General features: G+C 38.7%; 2 pseudogenes; both read left to right on the forward strand.

The window, feature by feature from the left end:
* Positions 1–301: 301 nt before the first annotated feature.
* Positions 302–695, forward strand: LOC118619912 (annotated as a pseudogene).
* A 785-nt stretch (positions 696–1,480) lies between these two features.
* Positions 1,481–19,046, forward strand: LOC118631990 (annotated as a pseudogene).
* The last annotated feature ends 1,010 nt before the right edge of the window (positions 19,047–20,056 follow it).

Consider the following 20,056-nt stretch of genomic DNA (forward strand, 5'->3'; position numbering starts at 1 on the left):
TACCACCTTAGGCTTACAGACCTAGAGTTATTTTCTATGATTCAGTGAATTTAAAAATAATACAAAAATATATATATATATATTGAAGAAAAGGGGAAAACGATTTAGGTAAAGCAATAAGATCATTATTTAATGTTGAAGCTCCAGGCTTTGTGGTTTTGAGTAGAATTTACAGCCAGGTTTAAAACGTTCTACAAGAGTCGGGAGGTGAGTGCCGTCCATGTGGCATAGCTGCGGGAGTGGGTTTGGGGTTTCCAGACACTGCCCGCAGAAGTCCTCGGGGTGACCAAAGCCACCTGAAATGTCAATAGCTCGGTCATCTGTCCATGCCAAATGGATCATGGGGAAAGTGACTGGAACAGCGATGCAAAAAACTGCTAAAGTGAGAGTAACCAGGCTTGTTCTGGATCTCTATTTATTAAAGTATTTTAATAAACGAAAAACCTACTTTGCTCATGATGCTCTTCCCCAGTGCACAGTTGGGGATATTGTGCTCCTCAAAGCTTTACCTGTTCCATGAACGACCCATGTGAAACATGAGCTGGCTGAGATCATTTTCAAAGTTGGACAAGTCATAGATCCAGTGACTGGAAAACCCTGTGCAGGAACTACCTACCTGGAGAGTCCAATTAATTTGGAAACCACGCATCTATCCAAAAATCTGGAAAAAACACAGCATCTCTTCTGAACAATGAAAGAGGATTAGAAAAACAAGCCAAAGGGAAAAATTTATAAGTTTGCTTTATGGAAAAGAAATGTTTCTAAGTTTCATCACAAACAGATCAGTTTCTCTCTGGTATTTATGAAATAGCTAAAAGTAAATGAATAAAAGGTTTGTTATAATTTTCCAAAAATAAAAATAAAACGTTCTTCAAGCCCTGGCAGGTTTTTCTCAGTGGTTAGAGCATCAGCCTGTGGTCCAGAGAGACCCGGGTTCGGTTCCCACTAAGGGCACATACCTCAGTTACAGTTTGTCCCCAGCCCTGGTTGGGTCGTGCGGGTGGCAGCCACTCGATATGTCCCTTTCACATCGATGTTTCTCTCTCTCTCTCTTTCTCTCTCTCTTTCTCCTCCCCTCTCTCTCCCTCCCACTCTATCTGAACAAAAAATGGAAAAATGTCCTCGGGTGAGGATAATAAATAAATAAATAAATAAATAAATAAAATAAAACATTCTTCAAAAGAAGTAACTTCCTACCTTTCAAAGACTGCAATACTTTTGACATCTTTCAATCATTTTACTAATTACACTATGAACTGCACATGAATTTCATTTCTAAAAGTAGGAAAGGAAAACATTGTTAAGTTCTTGCCTGAGATTTGAGAAATTCCTACATAAATTTATGAATCCTGTTAGAATGAATCTCACTATGAACGCACACGTGAATAATAATTGTTGTTAGAAATGAAATGAATCCACCTAGGTTAAAAGTGCCAAGTGGTAATACGGTAGGCAGTTGATAGACATAAGCAGAGCAAGGATGATAGACCAGATACAGCAGGTCACCAGGGTGGAACGCCTAGGTGCTAGCAATGGACAAAACTGGGAACACAAGGACCTCACCCCCGGGGTAACCTTTCCTCCCTTAGAATATCTCTGGTCATGCAGTTCAGACCCCCTCACTTTTCTTATCACTGGTCATTGTTGTAGCTCACTGTCCTTAAAATCCAACTTGTCTTTAAGCTGCCCTAATTAACAACCTCAGAGACAGCAAGATGAACAATGGGGAATGTTATAGAGGGCTTTAGCCCCATAAAAATTAACTAGAGTTTGACCTTCACTGGGAATTTGAAAAGCAACATCCTTCAAGAAAAGGGAGGACACAAACGACCCCAAGGCCAGAGTGTCCTGCATGCTCTGTAAAGAAACTGATAGGGAGAAACTGAAGCTCCCTTCACCCCATAAAACTGTAACTGTTCAACATGTGTGTATTGCACCTGACTGACTGCTGATATCTGTCTCGAATTTGTTTTTAAAACTTAGATAATAAAATGAATAGCAGGACAGATGTATGCTGACCCAGTTCCCCCAGTTCCCTTTCGCCCCAGCTCCCTCCCCCCTCTGTTCCCTCCTGCTTATCGCTAACTGCCTCCGCTTCATGAGGTTTGGACCCTCCCCTGACCCTTCCTCTCTTGGCATGTTGCTTGTCAGGTGGGTGCATCAACTGGAGGAGAAACAAGGGGCCTTATTTGACTCTCATGTGAGTCCTTGCTTGACCATTCCTTTAAGCATTAACCCCCAGGGATAACATCTAGGCCTCAGTTGCGTTTCAGCTTCAGGCCCAGAAAAGCAGCCAAATCAGACAAATGATGCCATGGATGGCATCAGGACCAGCTGCATTGACTAATGACCCCCTGCTCTGGTACTGGCCAATCAGCAGAGACCACAACCCTGAAAGGACATGCCTGGAAAGTTGATGAATATTTTATTGAGATCCTCTGGAGACCTGCAGATGAATACCCTCAAGACAGTAGATGCACTGCAGCTCTCTATGAAGACACCGGCGCCTGGCCCGCCCCTCTCTCCCAGGCACGGTTTCCTTACTTTCTTTCTCTAAGTTCCAAGGGCCCTTCTTTTGCCTCTGTAACTTGTTTCTCATGCCCGTTTCTTCTATGGCTCACTTCTTCTACCTTGGTGACTTTCTAAATAAACTTTCTCTTGTTGTTTGAGTCTTGGCTCTGAATTTTTTCTTAGCCAGGAATGAGATTGCTGAACCGAGGTCTAACACCTGGTGCCGTCATCACTGTCGCCAAGAGTAATAATGAATGAGTCCGGTTACACCTGAATGAAATTAGCTAGAAATATAGTTATACATTGTTTATAAATGTAGGCATTAGAAGGAATTTAATATTTCAAACAATTTTCTCAGAATAAACCATATTTTTTTATTCCCAATATTAGTATTTTGCCCTACTAATATCTAAATTTCATTGATGATAATGGTGTTTGGTGTTTGGTTATGTATAGAATGAGTGAATGCTACTTTATGAGATAAAAGCAGAAAAACTTAGGAAGCAAGATAATACAAGCTGCATTTGTTTATATGGAGGAGCTACCTAAAAGGTGTTCTCTATCTACATCAGCATCGGAGTGTTCTTTATCTATTTAGCCAATCAATAGTTCATTGTAATAATATAATAATCCAATACTTTAAATGGATTTAGAGGGCAAAAATAGGAATCTTCCTTACCAACTGCCTTGCAGTTTCTTTTTGAGAAGGACATTTCAGGATACCAAGGGACAGAAACCCTCTTCATTGGTTTGTTCAACGGTGCTATTTCTAAGACAGTTTTAGTAACTTTCAGGCATTAGTCCTACTGCTTTCTCTTCTGCACTCAGGAGAGCTGCACCTTGCCCTCACCCACAAGCTGGCCTGCTCCTTCAGTCAAAGGGGTGGGCACAGGGCTCAGCTTTATGGAGAGGAACATGACTGCCTGTATACAGTGTGTGCTGGGCAGGGACATCAGTCATAGGAGCCATCCATTCACAAATATCTTATTTAATTTGAAGCAAGTACAAAGATGCCATCCAACTGACACTCTTTGGGCTTAATGAGGCACCAAGAGACTATATTTTTCCCTGTTCTTGAATAAAAACCTAAAATAGAAGCTCATAGAATCTCCTGACAAAGAGATTCTATAGGCCTTGCATTCTTTTCTTTCTTTTGATAGAAGTGCTCTGAGAAAGAGGTACAGATCCTAAAATAATTTAAGGCCAAGCTCAAAACCTATTAATTCTGATTTTGCATTTAAAAAAGGGATATTGTAACATGATGAATGTCAGGTTTGTTTTGTTATCATTTTAATGACAACAGAAGGTGTCTGGCCAGGCTTCATAATAATATCTTAGAATATTAACATATTACATTAAGAGCTTATATTTTATAGATGTGCTATAAGAAAGAGATTTGCATAATTAAATGCTTATTTTAAAATTCTGGTCAATTTTTCCCATTCTGACATACTAGAAGAGCAGAAACTATGGCTGGTGATTAAAAAGCAGTTTTTCCAGACCATACTTAACACAGTCTATGAACAGCTATATCATGCTGTTTTGTTGTATTCTTTTATATGACACTAAATGATTATTGGTGAGAACATCTAATTCATGGTCTGGAACCAGTGACTTACTAGAAATGTGTATCTCCTAGCCTTGACTGTCTCATTTTTACAATAAAAGTTCCAGAAACAGCTTCAAAAAAATAGATATGCAGGTCAAGGCAAATTTGGGCCCATTATTTTTCTAGCAGAAAAAGAAAAAAAATGAAGAATGTTGTATGTTAACCTTATTGTACAGAGCAGCTGGACTATTAAGAAGTAACCTCCGAACTTAATTTATTGACAAGGAATTTCTTTTGATTTTAAAGAATTTAGAGATTTAGAATGTGTACAGAAATTAGGGCTTAAAAGAATCTTGCAATCTGATACAATTGAACTTATTTATTTTGCTTAATTGGCAGAATCATGCCTTTTTTCTCAACAAGAGGATTCTGGAGGTTGGGTTGACAGTTAATAAAATATAATGTGGGGATGAGAATTAAAAATTAGAAAAGTAAGACAGAATCCCTTGGCAGATTCCACAGTGATGGAAAATCCTATTATTGCTTGTGATTGCTTTCCCTTGCTCGGTTTATCAGCCTCTCAGCTTGTGGCCAGGTGTACTTGGGGCAGAGATAGTGGCACCTACCTGATTATGTCCCGGGGTATCTGGTTCTTTCCACTTAGCTTCCTGCTGCCACTTTCAGAAACAACTTTCACAGATGCATTAGCTTGTGGGCAGCTGTTTACTGCTGCGCCATTCTCTGCTAAAACCAATCAGCAGTTCATTCCAACTGAGAACCAAAGACAGGTTACAATCGAGTATTTTCACTCTAGGCAAAGTTGGAGACCATGGGTTTCAAGCCATGTCAATGGTTCATGTTCTCAAGGGAATGTTTCCTTTGGAAATGCACAAAGTACCCCAGAGCGGGGATTTATTTCTAAAAGTGTTGTTAGTTCACTACGTCGACTTCTTTAAAGGACATTGTCCCTTGAGCCCTCCTAGACCACATGTTTGAAGTCCAAACTGCTTCTAAGTTATTTAAAACTGATAGGTCACAATTATATTGAAAATAATTTCTTAAAAGTTACCTTGTCATCTTCTAATTGCAAAATGCTTTTAACCCATTAGCTCCTTTATTTACCAAAGTGTGAAAGATATTGGTCATTGGATAATGGAAATAACACAATTTGTTGTGTTTTAACACTGTCATGTAGTCGTGATATCCCTGCGAATCTGAAAATTCATGTGAACAGTGTATTCTTTCTCAAAACTCATGAACATATAAAGGAATGATTAAGAAACCATTATTGGTGAATGATTACATAGTGAGCTTATAAAGACACATGACATCTATTTTAGACCTGAGACCAGTAATCCATGGGAGCACATTCTTAAAATATTTTACTTATTGTGCTCTGGGAAGAAATGTCACTAAATGAACCTACTAATGTGGATATTTGGCCCTTCCACCTATCCCTGCAGCTTTGAGAGACGATTTTGAATAAAAAGGAAGGCACATTCATAGTAACTTTTTCACTTTCTAATAAACTTTTATATACTTTGGAAGTTAAGGAATTTCTTATAATGTAGTACTACTAGTAAAAGGACTTTTAGCTTCATATTACATTTATGTAATTTTATTCACAAGAATGTATTATGACTTGTTTTCCAACTGCTGAACTGTAGGGTTGGTATTGGGGCATAAATATGATCAGGACAAAGTGCATAAAATATACTAAAATTTAGTCCTGTAAATATCTTATTTTGTTGTATAAAAAAGATAGAATTGCTACTCATTCAAAGAATAAAAAATAATGTATAAAATACTCTAAGTTGGATGCCTTATAGCATCTTTGGCCAAATTATACAACCAAGTTAAACAATCTGATGTTTTTATACATCATATTTAGTAAAGCTACTTAACTTTTTCACAATCTTTAAAACCTATGTTGCTGTGTCCTACAGTAAAAAATTACAAAAGCTATGACTAAAGTAAATAAAATTTAGATAAAAACTCAGTTTTGAATGGATTTCCTGGGCTCCTTAAAACCCAGTACCTTACCATTTTAATTAAACAAAGAAATGTTGACCTAGTAAATGGAACTATTTGCCTGTCCAGGGAAGGAGGTTTTAGGATGCTGGGTTCACTAAAAGGCCCTGGTTTGGTTATGCGTTCACTCTCCCCATGTTTGCATTTACAGTGCACATGGATAATCTGTTAGAAAAAATCTAACAGTGGGGGACTTCCGGTCAAGATGGCGGCGTAGGGAAACGCAGTATCCCGTTCTCCCACAACCACATCCAAGTTACAACAAAACTACAGAACAACCATCATCCAAAACCGCCTGAAATCAAGCTGAATGGAAGTCCTACAACTACGGAATTAAAAAAAAAAAGCAGCTACATCCAGACCTGTAGGAGAGGCGGCGGCGCGAGGGGTGGCGGCAGCGGCACGGCGGCGCAACGGGCTGGTCCCACACCCACGTGTGGCGGATAAAAATCAGGAGGCTCCCGCGGCTGGGAAGGTCCTTCCTGAGGACTGAGGGGTCCCCATCCCACACCAGGTGCCCCGCTCAGGTTTCCAGTGCCAGGAAGAGAAGTCCCCATAACTTCTGGCTGGAAAAACCAGCGGGAACTGAGGATCAGGGAAGCTGACCTGGCTGGAGCCCCAGGCAGCTCCTTAAAGGGCCTGCGCACGGACTGGTCGGACTCTCTCCCTCTAAGCTTGGAGGGGAGGCAGCTTGAGGGGCACCAGAGAAATACAGGGAAGAACTGAGCTGTTTGGCACTGGAGCGAGGGCTGGAGAGGGGGCTTTCTCGGGGACAAACGTGCTGTCAGAGGCCTTTGTTCCTTTGGTGAGCCCTTCCCTGGGGCGGCAGACAGTCGCCATATCTGGGACTCAGCAACCTGGCTCACACTGGTAGCCCCGCCCTGCTGACTCCCTGAGGCCCCGCCCCACACAACTTTCAAGCCCACCCAAGCTGTTGCTACTTGCTTAACCATAGGATTGGCCTGTCTTGGATCCTGCTTCAGGTTTTTCCTAGATTCTTTCAAACGAGCAGCATCGGGTCTCAGCGAGCCCCATACCTCTCATTAAGTAATACACAGAAACAAACACAGGGAGGCAGCCAAAATGAGGATACAAAGAAACAGGTCCCAAATGAAAGAACAGAACAAAACCCCAAGAAAAGAACTAAGCGAAATGGAGATAAGCAACCTAACAGATGCTGAGTTCAAAATACTGCTTATAAGGATGCTCAATGAACTCAGTGAGGGCCTCAAGAGCATAAAAAAGTACCAGTCAGAAATTATCGCTGCACAGTTAGAAACGAAGGAGGCTTTAACTGAAATAAAGAATAATTTACATAGCTTCAATAATAGAGTACGTAAATCCAAGGAGCAAACCATCGATTTGGAATATAAGGAAGCAAAAAACGCCCAACCAGAACAGCAAAAAGAAAAAAGAATCCAAAAAAATGAGGATAGTGTAAGGAGCCTCTGGGACAACTTCAAGCGTGCAAACATTCGCATCTTGGGGGTGCCGGAAGGAGAAGAGAGAGAACAAGAAATCGAAAACCTGTTTGAAACAATAATGGCAGAAAACTTTCCTAACTTGGTGAAGGAAACAGACATACAAGTCCAGGAAGCACAGAGAGTCCCAAACAAGATGAACCCCAAGAGGCCCACACCAAGACACATCATCATCAAAATGCAAAAGGTTCAAGACAAAGAGAGAATCCTAAAAGCAGCAAGAGAAAGGCAGCTAGTTACCTACAAGGGAGTTCCCATTAGGCTGTCAGCTGATTTCTCAAAAGAAACTTTGCAGGCCAGAAGGGAGTGGCAAGAAATATTCAGAGTGATGAAAACCAGGAACCTACAACCAAAATTACTCTATCCTGCAAAGCTGTCATTTAGAATCGATGGACATATAAAAACTTTCCCAGGCAAGAAAAAGTTAAAGGAGTTCATCACTACCAAACCGTTATTATATGAAATGATGAAGGGTCTTTTTAAAGAAAAAGATAAAATGTATGAACAAACAAAATGGCAATGAATACATATCTATCAACAATGGAATCTACAAACAAAATGAACAGGAAGAACAGGAACATTCTCATGGATACAGAGAACATTTTGTTGGTTGCCAGTTGGGAAAGGGGTTGGGGGAATGGATGAAAAAGGTGAAGGGATTAAGAAGCACAAATTCGTTGCTAGACTGACAAACCTCAAAGGGAAAGGGGTTGGGGGGGTGAGAAGAAATAAACCAAAGAACTTATATGCATAAAAAAAAGAAAAAGAAAAAATCTAACAGTGGGAAGAGTTTAGTCTTACAAGCAATGTGTTTGATATTCAATTTTGTTCATAACAATTTGGATATCTTGCCCGATGCATCCAAAGTAATAGAGACAGGGGTGTTTTAGGCCATGAAGGTGGTATTACAGGCTCTGTTAGAGTGTTCTGTTCTTTCTTCATAGATTCTCAACAGCCTTTGTGCATCCTCAATTGCCCAATATCCCTTACATTAGCTAAGGTCAGCGAAACCAGATGGCTTATAAAGGTCAAAAAGTGGAGTCAGAAACTGCACACTTTTAAAAGTAAAGAACTCCCCACTACATATGTCAGCATCAAATGCAAATGGCACACGCTAACTGAAAAAATATTTATGTGGAAAGTTAACCTGCTAGGATAATGTGTCCTTTAAGGGTAGAAAGGCAAGCCGATCTTCCAGTGGGCAAATGGCGGAGTTAGACATCAAGGGAAAGAAAATGGATGAAAGAGACTCCAAATGATAGGTATGAATGAGAGAAAATGAAAAAAATTAAATGAGAATTTAACAGTCAGCTTGTGAGGTCATCTTTGGTATTGAAATTAAGTTGTTTTAAAGACTCTTTATTTCTAAAGACATGATTTCCTCATCATTAAAGGGAAAAGTTCAATTACTAAACCCATGTAATCGTCCATTTTAAATCATTTTTGTGTAAAGGTTGGGTGTGTTGAATGGATTTATTAAAGTCAAAATTAAACTGGTACAAATGAAATTCCTGTTAAGGTGCATTAACTTTATTATCTTCTCATTTGCTACAAAAGCGTTGTAAGTACCAAGGTTTGGGATAGTCCGGTTTATCATCAACCAAGTAGGGAAAGAGAAGCTTCCTGGCGAGTTTTTAAGCAGGTTTTTTTTTTTTTTTAGTTTATAATCTAGGGAAATGTAGAATAAAAGTAAGTCTTCCTCTTGTTTTCTAGAGTTAATTAGATACTGCTCTTTTGCTGTTTTATAACTTATTTGTTTTCTAGATCCCACTGTCCAGTATATTTCAATGGGTTTCTTATTTAGACCTCATTTTGCAATCATTGCCATCCGTGGGCTAATCAAACAATTAACTTGTCTCTCATCTCACAACACATTCTGTAAAAACCCATAGAATCCTTTCAGAATTAAAGGGATACAATTATATTGAGATCATAAACATTATTTTACTGAACATTTCACGGATAATTTGAGTAAAGAAACAAAAGCCAAAATAATAAATAACTTTCTATATAAATAACGAGTATTTAAAAATTATTGAAACCTTAAAAGCTGACATATGTTGCTTTTTATTTATTGATTGATTGATTGATTGATTTTTATTAATTAATTTTTGTTACAGATGTTTCTCCTTTTTCCCCCACTAATTTCCCCCTCCCCCTCCCTCCCTGCCCTTTCCCCAGATTGTTGTCCATGTCCACTGTTCATGCATACATGCATATAAATTTTGTGGTTTATCTCTCCCCCACCACCCCCCTTTAGGGGATTGTCAGTCTGTACCCCGCTTCCGCGTCTCTGGGACTACCCTAATCCTCAGACTGTTATGTTCATTATATTCCACAAATAAGTGAGATCATATGAAACTTGTTTTTCTCTGTTTGGCTTGTTTAACTTAGGATAATACTTTCAAGGTCCCTCCATGTAGTCTCAAAGGATAAGAGATCTTTCTTTCTTACAGCTGCGTAGTACTCCATTCTGTCTATGTACCACTGTTTTTTTATCCATTCCTCTACTGATGGACACTTGGGCTGTTTCCAGATCTTAGCAATTGTAAATAGTGCTCCTACAAACATGGGGGTACATATATTCTTTCTGATTGGTGTTTTAGGCTTTTTAGGGTATATTCCTAGAAGTGGGATCACTGGGTCAAATGGAAGTTCAATTTTTAATTTTTTGAGGTAACACCATATTGTTTTCCATAGTGGCTGCAGCAGTCTGCATTCCCACCAGCAGTGCACTAGAGTCCCCTTTTCTCCATACCCTCGCTAACACTTGTTGTTTGATGATTTGTTGATGGCGGCCATTCTGACAGGTGTGAGGTGATACCTCATTGTTGTTTTAATTTGCATCTCTCTGATGATTAGTGATGATGAGCATTTCTTCATATGTTTCTTAGCCATTTGTATGTCCTGTTTGGAGGGGTGTCTATTTAGTTCCTCTGCCCATTTTTAATTGGATTCTTTGTCTTCCTTTTGTGGAGTTGTATGAGCACTCTATATGTGTTGGAAATTAACCCCTTATTTGATATATCATTGGCAATTATGCTCTCCCATACAGTGGGTAGCCTTGCCATTTTGATGATTGTATCTTTCGCTGTGCAGAATCTTTTGAGTTTGATGTAGTCCCATGTGCTCATTTTCTCCTTTGTTTCTATTGCCTTAGGTGATGCGTCAGTAAAAATTCTGCAGCGTATGATGTCTGAAATTTTGTTGCCTACAGTCTCTTCTAGGATTTTTATGGATTCATGAGTTACATTTAAGTCTTTTATCCATTTTGAGTTTATTCTGGTGTAGGGTGTAAGTTGATGGTCTAGTTTCATTTTTCTGCAAGTAGCTGTCCAATTTTCCCAGCACCATTTATTAAAGAGGCTGTCCTTACTCCACTGTATGCTTTTGCCACCTTTGTCAAATATTAATTGAGCATATTGCCTTGAGTCCATTTCTGGGTTCTCTGTTCTGTTCCACTGGTCTATATATCTGTTCTTGTGCCAGTACCAGGCTGTTTTGATTATAGTGGCTTTGTAGTATAACCTGAAATCTGGTATTATGATCCCTCCAACTTTGTTCTTCCTTTTCAAGATTGCTGTGGCTATTTGAGGCCTTTTTTGGTTCCATATGAACTTTTGAAGTAATTGTTCTAACTCTGTGAAGTATGCCGTTGGTATTTGGATGGGGATTGCGTTGAATCTATAGATTGCTTTGGGTAATATGGACATTTTAATGATGTTAATTCTCCCAATCCATGAACAGGGTATGTGCTTCCACTTTTTTATATCTTCCTCTATTTCTTTTTTCAATGACCTGTAGTTTTCTGCGAATAGGTCTTTTATTTCTTTAGTTAAGTTTATTCCTAGGTATCTTAATTTTTTTGCCACAATGGTAAATGGGATTGTTTTCTTAGTTTCTCTTTCTGTGATTTCATCATTGGTGTATAAGAATGCCATCAATTTCTTGACGTTAATTTTGTATCCTGCTACTTTGCCAAATTCATTTATTAAGTCCAGTAAGCTTTTGGTGGAGTCTTTGGGGTTTTCTATGTATAGTATCATGTCATCTGCAAATAATGACAATTTCACTTCCTCCTTTCCAATTGGGAGCCCTTTTATTTTTTCTTCCTGTCTGATTGCTGTGGCTAAGACTTCCAGTACTATGTTAAATAGGAGTGGCGAAAGTGGGCATCCTTGCCTTGTTCCTGTTCTTAAGGGAAATGCTTTTAGTTTTTGCCCATTGAGTATGATGTTGGCTGTAGGTCTTTCATATATGGCCTTTATTATTTTGAGATATGATTCCTCTGTTCCCACATTGCTGAGCGTTTTTATCAGAAACGGATGCTGGATTTTGTCGAAGGCTTTTTCAGCATCTATTGATATGATCCCGTAGTTTTTATTCTTCTGACATATGTTGCTTTTAAGCTTTTAGAGATTCTTGATAAGGTCAGCTGTGAGCAATTTTAAGGGATGTATTTCCATGGTTGTCCAATATTAGTTCCTTAAATTCTGATCAGTAAATTATTATTTCTTTATTATTTAATATGATCATTTAACATTATTAATACCTAAATTTAACATTCAACTTGAAAGAAACTTCACCCTCGTCTTAAGGTACTGTGAATGCCTTTGGTAAAATTTTAAAGAATCAAATTGTGAAGATTAAGAGACTGGGAATTCATATACAAGCAGATAGTTTTTTATTCCCACCCTCCCTGAGGAAGACCCTTAACTGCCTCACCAGCCATCCTGACAAAGGACAATGTGAGCTCTTGAGGAGAAAGTCCCCCTCCACTGGGAATAGCCATGTCTCCCTCCTAGAATGGATTTCCCTTGAGTCAAAGACCTCAGTGCTTTCCATACCACCTCAGCCACATTCATTCTTAAACGTGGCTCCTGCAGCTGCCAGCCCATCCTAGCTGAACATGCCCAAGTGGTCCATCTGTGGCAGTTCCTAAAGCTGTGGTTGGTCTTGTCTGCATGGACAGCAGCACCTGATGTATTTCCTCAATTTGTTAAAATTTACCTCACAGTCTGTTTCACAGTTTCTTCCTCTTTTGCCTTTCTATTTTTTTTTTTTTATCCTCACCTGAGGACATTTTTGCATTTATCTTCAGAAAGAGTGGGAGGGAGAGAGGAAGAGAGGGGGAAAGAGAGGAGAGAAACATCGATGTGAGAGAGACACATCAACTGGCTGCCACCCACACAACCCCAGCCAGGGCCGGGGACAAACTGCAACCGAGGTATGTGCCCTTAGCGGGAACCGAACCCGGGACTCTCTGGTCCACGGTCCTACGCTCTAACTGCTGAGCCAAACTGGCCAGGGCAACTTTCTATTTTTTTTTTTTTTAATTATTGAGTTTGAATTTACTTTTACTTCTGAGGACCTGTGAGACCAGATCTTCTTATTTTTTTATTTTTATTGAAAATGATAATATTTTTTAATTTGTTGGGGCAATGTTGATTAATAAAAGGTTTAAGGTATGCAATTCTATAATACATCATTTATATATTGTATTGTGTGTTCACGACCCAAAGTCAAGTCTCCTTCTGTCATCTATTACCCCCACTTATCCTCTACTACTTCGTCGCATCCCCTTTGCCCTCTGGTAATCACCATACTGTTGTCTGTCTACGAGGATTTGTGTGTGTGCGTGTGCGTGTGTGCGTGTGTGTGTGTGTGTGTGTGTGTGTGTGTGTGTGTGTCGCTTAATCCCCTCACCTTTTTTACCCATCCCCTCAAGCCCACGCCCCTCTGACAGCTGTCAGTCTATTCTCTGTATCTATGAGTATATTCTATTTTGTTTGTTTAGGGTTATTCTTTCGCCTTCCATTCTTATCATTCAACCTTCATGTCTTCTCTTGGCTTCAAATACGACTTCAGGCCACATATCTTCAAACTGCATCTCCTATCAGTCTTATTGTTGGATACGAAAGTCTATCCAAATGGTAGGTTGGTCATCTCTACTTGTATGTCCATCTCGGGCATCTCAAACTTATGTTCAAAACACAACTTATGGTTTTAACCTCATCAAGCCCGCATCTCCTTTTGGGGCTCTCATTTTCACGAAGGAAACCATCACGCATTAAGTTGCCAGAAGCACTTCTCTCCTATTCCTACAGTAATATGATAAGTTACATGTAAAATGGCAAAACTGGTCTGGAAACAATTTGGTAGTTTCTTAAAAACTAAATGTGTAACTACCATCCAAACTTGCAATTGCACTCCTAGACATTTATGGCAGAGAAATGAAAACTTATGTTTACACAAAAAATATACACAAATATTTATAGGAGCTTTATTCTTAATAGGCAAAATCTAGGAACAAACCAGATTTCCTTCAATGGTGAAAGATTAAACTGTGGCACATCCACATCATAGAATACTCATCAGCAATCAAAAGAAACAACTATTGATATATGAAGCAAGTTAGAATAATCGCCATTAAGTTATGCTGAGTGAAAAAAAAAAAAAAGCCAACCCCACCCTGGCTGGTGTGACTCAGTGGTAACAGCATCGGCCTGGGCACCAAAAGGTTGTGGGTTTGAGTCTCCATTAAGAGCACGTACCTGGATTGCAGGTTTGATCCCCAGCCCTGCTCAAGGCGCATGCAAGAGGTAACCAATTGATGTGTCTCTCTCACATGGATGTTTCTCTTTCTCTCTCTCTCTCTGTCTCCATTCATCCTTCCCCTCTACTCTCTCTAAAAATAAATGGAAAAAAATATCCTGGGTAAGGATTAACAAAAAAAAAAAAAAAGCTTAAAAAAAGCCAATACCCAAAAGTTATATAAAGCATAATTCCATTTACATAACATTCTTAAAATGACAAAAGTCTAGAAATGGAAATGGAGAATACACTAGTGTTTTCCAGGAGGGAGGGGTGTGGTGTGATTTTCAAAGGGGACATGAGGTATCCTTATGATGGTGATATTCTATATCTTGAATGTATCTATCTAATCATCCTGACTAAAATTTTGCTATAGTTTATGGGAAACTGGGTGAAGGGCACCCACATTTATTTATTATAAGTTTAAATGAATCTACAGTCATATCACAGTAAAAATAATTTTTTCCCAGAAATGTGTTTATTTATATTTTCCTTTTCATTGAATGTATTGGGGTGACACTGGTTAACAAAATTATACAGGTTTCAATTCTACAACATATCATCTATACACTATATTGTGTGTTAACTACCCCAAATCAAGTCTTCCTCCATCATTATTTATCTTCCCTAAATCCTCCTTACTTCCTCCAATACCCCCTCTTCCTAACAAGAACCACACTGTTGTCCACATCCATGAGATTTTTCTTTTTTTTTCTATTTTGCTTAATCCCTTCATCCCTCCCAACCCTCCACCCGTGACAACTGTCAGCCTGCTCTCTATCTATTAGTCTATCTCTATTTTGCTTTTCAGTTATTTGTTCATTAAATTACACATATGAGTGAGATCATAATGTACTTGTCTTTCTCTGACTGCTTATTTCACTTAGCATAATGCTAAGTCCATTCATGCCATTGCAAAGGGTAAGACTTCTTTCTTTTTTATGCTTGAGTAATATTCCATTTAACCACGGATATAAGAAACCTATATTCAAAATATTATAAGACACTGAAGAACAAACTGAAGATACAAATAAGTGGAAATATATTATACTATGTTCGTGGGTAGAAATAATTAACATCATTAAAATGTCCATCCTACCCAAAGCAATCTATAAATTTAATGTAATTCTTACCAAGATACCAATGGCTTATTTCACAAAACTGGAACAAATATTTCAAAGACCTATATGAAATTTCAAAAGACCTTGAATAGCTATCGTGATCTTGAGAAAGAACAAAGTTGGAGGAATCATGCTATCTGATATCAAACTATATAAAGCCATAGTAACCAAAAACCATATTACTGGCATAAAAACGGACATATAGGTGAGTGGAACAGAATAGAGAGCCCAGAAATAAACCCATGCCTTTATAGTCAATTAATATTTGACAAAGAAGGCAAAAATACACAATAAGGTAAAGATAGTATATTCAATAAATGGTGTTGGGAAAATTGGACATATATGTGCAAAAAAATTAAATGAGACCACCTTCTTACACCATACACAAAATAAACTCAAAATGGATTAAAGACTTAAATGTTAGATTCAAAACCATAAAAGAAAACATAAGCAGTAAAATCTTAAACATTTCTCGTAGCAATATTTTTTTATGTATATCTCCTCGGACAAGGGAAACAAAAGAAAAAATAAATAAACAAATGGGACTACATCAAACAAAAAGTTTTTACACAGCAAAGGACACCATGAACAAAATGAAAAAGCAACCCGTTGAATGGGAGAACATATTTGCCAATGATACATCTAATAAGGGATTAATACCCAACATTTATAAAGAACTTATAAAACTCAACAGCAAAAAACAATCAAATTAAAAATGGATAAAGGGTCCGGCAGATGTGGCTCAGTGGTTGAGTATCAACCCATGCACCAAGAGGTAACTGGTTCGATTCCCAGCCAGGATACATACCCAGGTTGTGGGCCAGATCCCCAGTGGGAAGCATGCAGGAGGCAGCCCATTGATGTTCTCTCTCATCGGTGTTTCTATCTCTCTGTCCCTCTCACTTTCTCTCTCTCTAAAATCAATAAAGGAAAAAAATTTTTTAAATGGGCAAAGGACCCGGGCCACTGTTCTCAGTGGTGAGAGCACTAGCTCACACACCAAAGGGTCATGGGATCAATTCTGATCAAGAGCACGTACCTGGGTTGCAGGTTTGATCCCCAACACCAGTCAGGGTGTGTGTGGGAGGCAACCAATCAATATGTTTTTCTCACATCATTGTCTTTCTCTCTTTCTTTTTCTCTCTTCCCCACCCTCCTTCCCTTCCACTCTCTCTAAAAATCAGTAGAAAGAATATCCTTGAGTGAGGATAAATAAAAAAGTAAAAATAGATAAATAAAAATGGGCAAAGGACCTAAATAAACACTGTTCCAAAGAGGACATACAGATGGCCAAGAGACATGTGAAAAGATGGTCAATGTCACTAATCATCAGACAAATACAAATTAAAATCACAATGAGATAGCACCTCACACTTGTCAGAATGGCTATCATCAATAAATTAACAAACAAGTGTTGGTGAGGATGTGGAACAAAGAGAACCTTCATACACTGTTGGTAGGAATGCAGATTAGCCAGCCACTATGGAAAGCAGTATGAAGTTACCTCAAAAAAATTAAAATGGAATTGTCTTATGACCCAGTAGTTCCACGCTGGGAATATATCCAAAGAAACCTGAAACACTAATTGAAAAAAAATAAATGTGCCCCTATGTTCATTGCAGCATTATTTACAATAGCCAAGATTTGGAAGCATTCCAAGTATGCATCAGTAAATGAGTAGATAAAAATAATTTTTAGATAAAAATAATTTTAAAATAAAAATTTTTTGACAAACTGCCACATGAGTCAGGAGCCATCTAAAGGGCAACAAAATATATAGTAAATATTTTTCTCTCTTATTTTCTTTATGTAAGGAATCGGGGGCACCGCCGAATAAAACAGAGAAGAGACTGGAGAGCCAATCAGCCGAATAAACAGGGATCAGGCTTTATTGGGTGCACTCCGGGCGGGTTCACAGACTCCGGGGGTCGAGTCCTAGAAGCCGCGCTCAATGTAGGGGCTTGTGTCTTTTATATCTGCCTGTTGCAGCTGGAATTTGTCTCTTAGGGTTTGGCCCTGGGGGGCTATGCATGAAGCCTCTGGAATGTGAATCGATAAGAGCAAGATGGGAGTTAATCTATAGCCTAGAGGCAGGCTGTTCAGGGTGGGAGACAAGGCTGAGCAAGGAGACAATGGTCGAGCACTTTGCCTGGTGCCAGTTCCCCAGGCCATCGGACACTTTAACCCTTAAAAAGTGTTACATACTTTCTATGTATCTTTAAAATTTTATCTTTGTTGTTGAAAGTATTACAGAGGTCCTTCCATTGACCCCCTCTACCCTGCTCCTATCCCCCCCACCCTTCACTGTACTATTGTCTGTGTCCATGGGATTAAAACCAATTTAGAGCTCAGCTGGAATACCCAAGTTCCTACTTTATCATGTGAAAACCTAGACATGTTTAAAGTCTCCATTCAGAAAAAAAATGTGAAATTGTTATCCATCCCAGTCAGAGGATGTAACTATTTGTCTAGGACATGGGTTCTCAAGGTCTGAACCATTCTTACTAAATGTTTTTTCTTGCTAAATGTTCAGATATAGCCTAGTATTTTGTAGGTGCAGCTGTGAACTGGAGGAGCTGACAGGAAATTAATTGAATGAAAATAGCCAATGGCAAAGAAGAATTCAACACAAAATTGACCAAATAGTATTTATAAGCAATGACTAAGGCTCCCTTTAGGGAGGCAGTGTTTTGGATATGAATCCCCTGTGTCTTTTTCTTGCTGCAACTAATAAAACTACCCTTGAGACTACCCACTCTGGTTTTTTAATAAAGTACCTCAAGCAGCAAATCCTTCATTTACATTTGTGCCAGAAATGTTAACAATGAAGTTCACGTGTTTTAAAACGACAATTTTAATACAATTGTAAATAAATTGAATTTGCAAACAATTATTTTGAGTTATCACCTGGACCCTAACCATACAAGGCAACGCGTCCTTCTTTAGATTATTTCCATAACCCCAATTTGATATTCCTGTTGCAGCCAACAAAAGTGTCTTTAAGGCTGATAAATTATAATCCTAGGGAATAGAAAAGCTAAAACTGTACTTTCATAGTACAGATATTGACAAGATAGGAGCTTCCCACTGGGCGGGGGGTGGGTTGCAGAGAAGGGAGCTGAATTATGTTGCAGCAAATAGAGTGCTGTAGTGCAATTGCCAAAAACTGGCTTCTTAATGGGGTAGTTCAGAATTCTAGTTCTACTAGTTCTACTGAATTTTGTTCTGTTTGGGTTTCATAATTGCCCAATGTGATTCTGTGTTTGACTTTGAAACTACTCATCATAATGCAGCCTGCAACAGCCCTCTTGTACACATATTAGTACTACCAGCTGAATTCTGAAATCTGAAGAGACAAAGGAAGTGTGGGATGTCACAAACTTCAGATTTATTTCTGAATCTGTAATCCCCTGATTCCACTTTTTTCCCTTGGTGCCCAGATGATAAGAGCATTTTAACAGCTCCACGTCCTCCCAGGTTACGTGTTAACACTGGTACAAGATCTGGCATTAACTTGTCTCTATCTTGTATGAATATGATGTGCCATCAAATGCAGAAATATGACAGGATTCTTGGCAGGTATTTTTGGGTGGAATATTTCCAGCAAAAGCAATAACTTACCAAGCAGTTCCAAGTGAATTTTCCAGTGAAGAACATAAAGCTTCAACGACTTATAGATGCCTGGTTTTAAGAAATGAACCAATCATCCATTCTAAACTGCGTGAGAGGAGCCACAACCAGGAAATGGAAAGCTGCTAACAAAACAGCCTTGAAAGTGAGAGAAAGCATGAGGCTTGGATAGCCAGCTGCAGGGCAGAAAATGAGAGGTGGGCAAGTCCAGACTTGGCCCCAGTTCTCCCTATGGAGCACACCATGAAGGAGAGCCTCAGTTGCCTTCGGGAGACCCTGAGACAGGCAAACAGATCGAGAACCTACAGAAAAATCTGACAGCAGTCTAACAGCTGACAGAACAAATAGTATCTGGAAAACAGCTAGAAAAACATCATCCAAAGAAAATGCAGCAGAAGAGCCTTTCCGCAGGAGCCAGAAAAATTGTGGTCAGTCTTTAAAGATTTATAGAAACTGTGTAAACACATCTTCTATTAAATCCACTGGCATATATGGAATATCCACATGCCCACCATTAATGTTCATCTACAACTTTAACCATGTATCTAAGATATTTTATATAGGGCAAGAAACAATAAAATTAGTAAGACTAAATCTAACAAATGATGTTCAAGAACTCTACACTGAAAACTGTACAAAATATCACTGAAAAAATTAAAGAATGCCAAAAGAATATCATGTATCTGGAAATAAAAGCTCAGTATTCAAGATTTTTATTTCTCCCAAAATATATTTATATAGACTATGTAATAAAACAAACTCCAGCACTGCTTTTGTAACAACTGACAAATTGTATCAAAAATTTATATGGATATGCCCTGGCCAGTTTTGCTCAGTGGTTAGAGCATTGGCCCATGGACCAAAGATTCATGGGTTTGATTCCAGTCAAGGGCATGTACCTTGGTTGTGGTTTAGTACTCAGCCCTGGTTGTGTGGGAGACACCAACTGATGCGTCTCTCTCTCACATCAATGTTTCTCTCTCTCTCTCTCTCTCTCTCTCTCTCCTTTCCACTCTGTCTGAAAGTAAATGGACAAAAATATCCTTGGATGAGGATTATAGATATAGATATAGATATAGATATAGATATAGATATAGATATAGATATAAATATATGTTATCTACAGGAGACACTTCAGA

Source organism: Molossus molossus, unplaced genomic scaffold (assembly GCF_014108415.1).
Source record: "Molossus molossus isolate mMolMol1 unplaced genomic scaffold, mMolMol1.p scaffold_m16_p_1, whole genome shotgun sequence".
Lineage (NCBI taxonomy): Eukaryota > Metazoa > Chordata > Mammalia > Chiroptera > Molossidae > Molossus > Molossus molossus.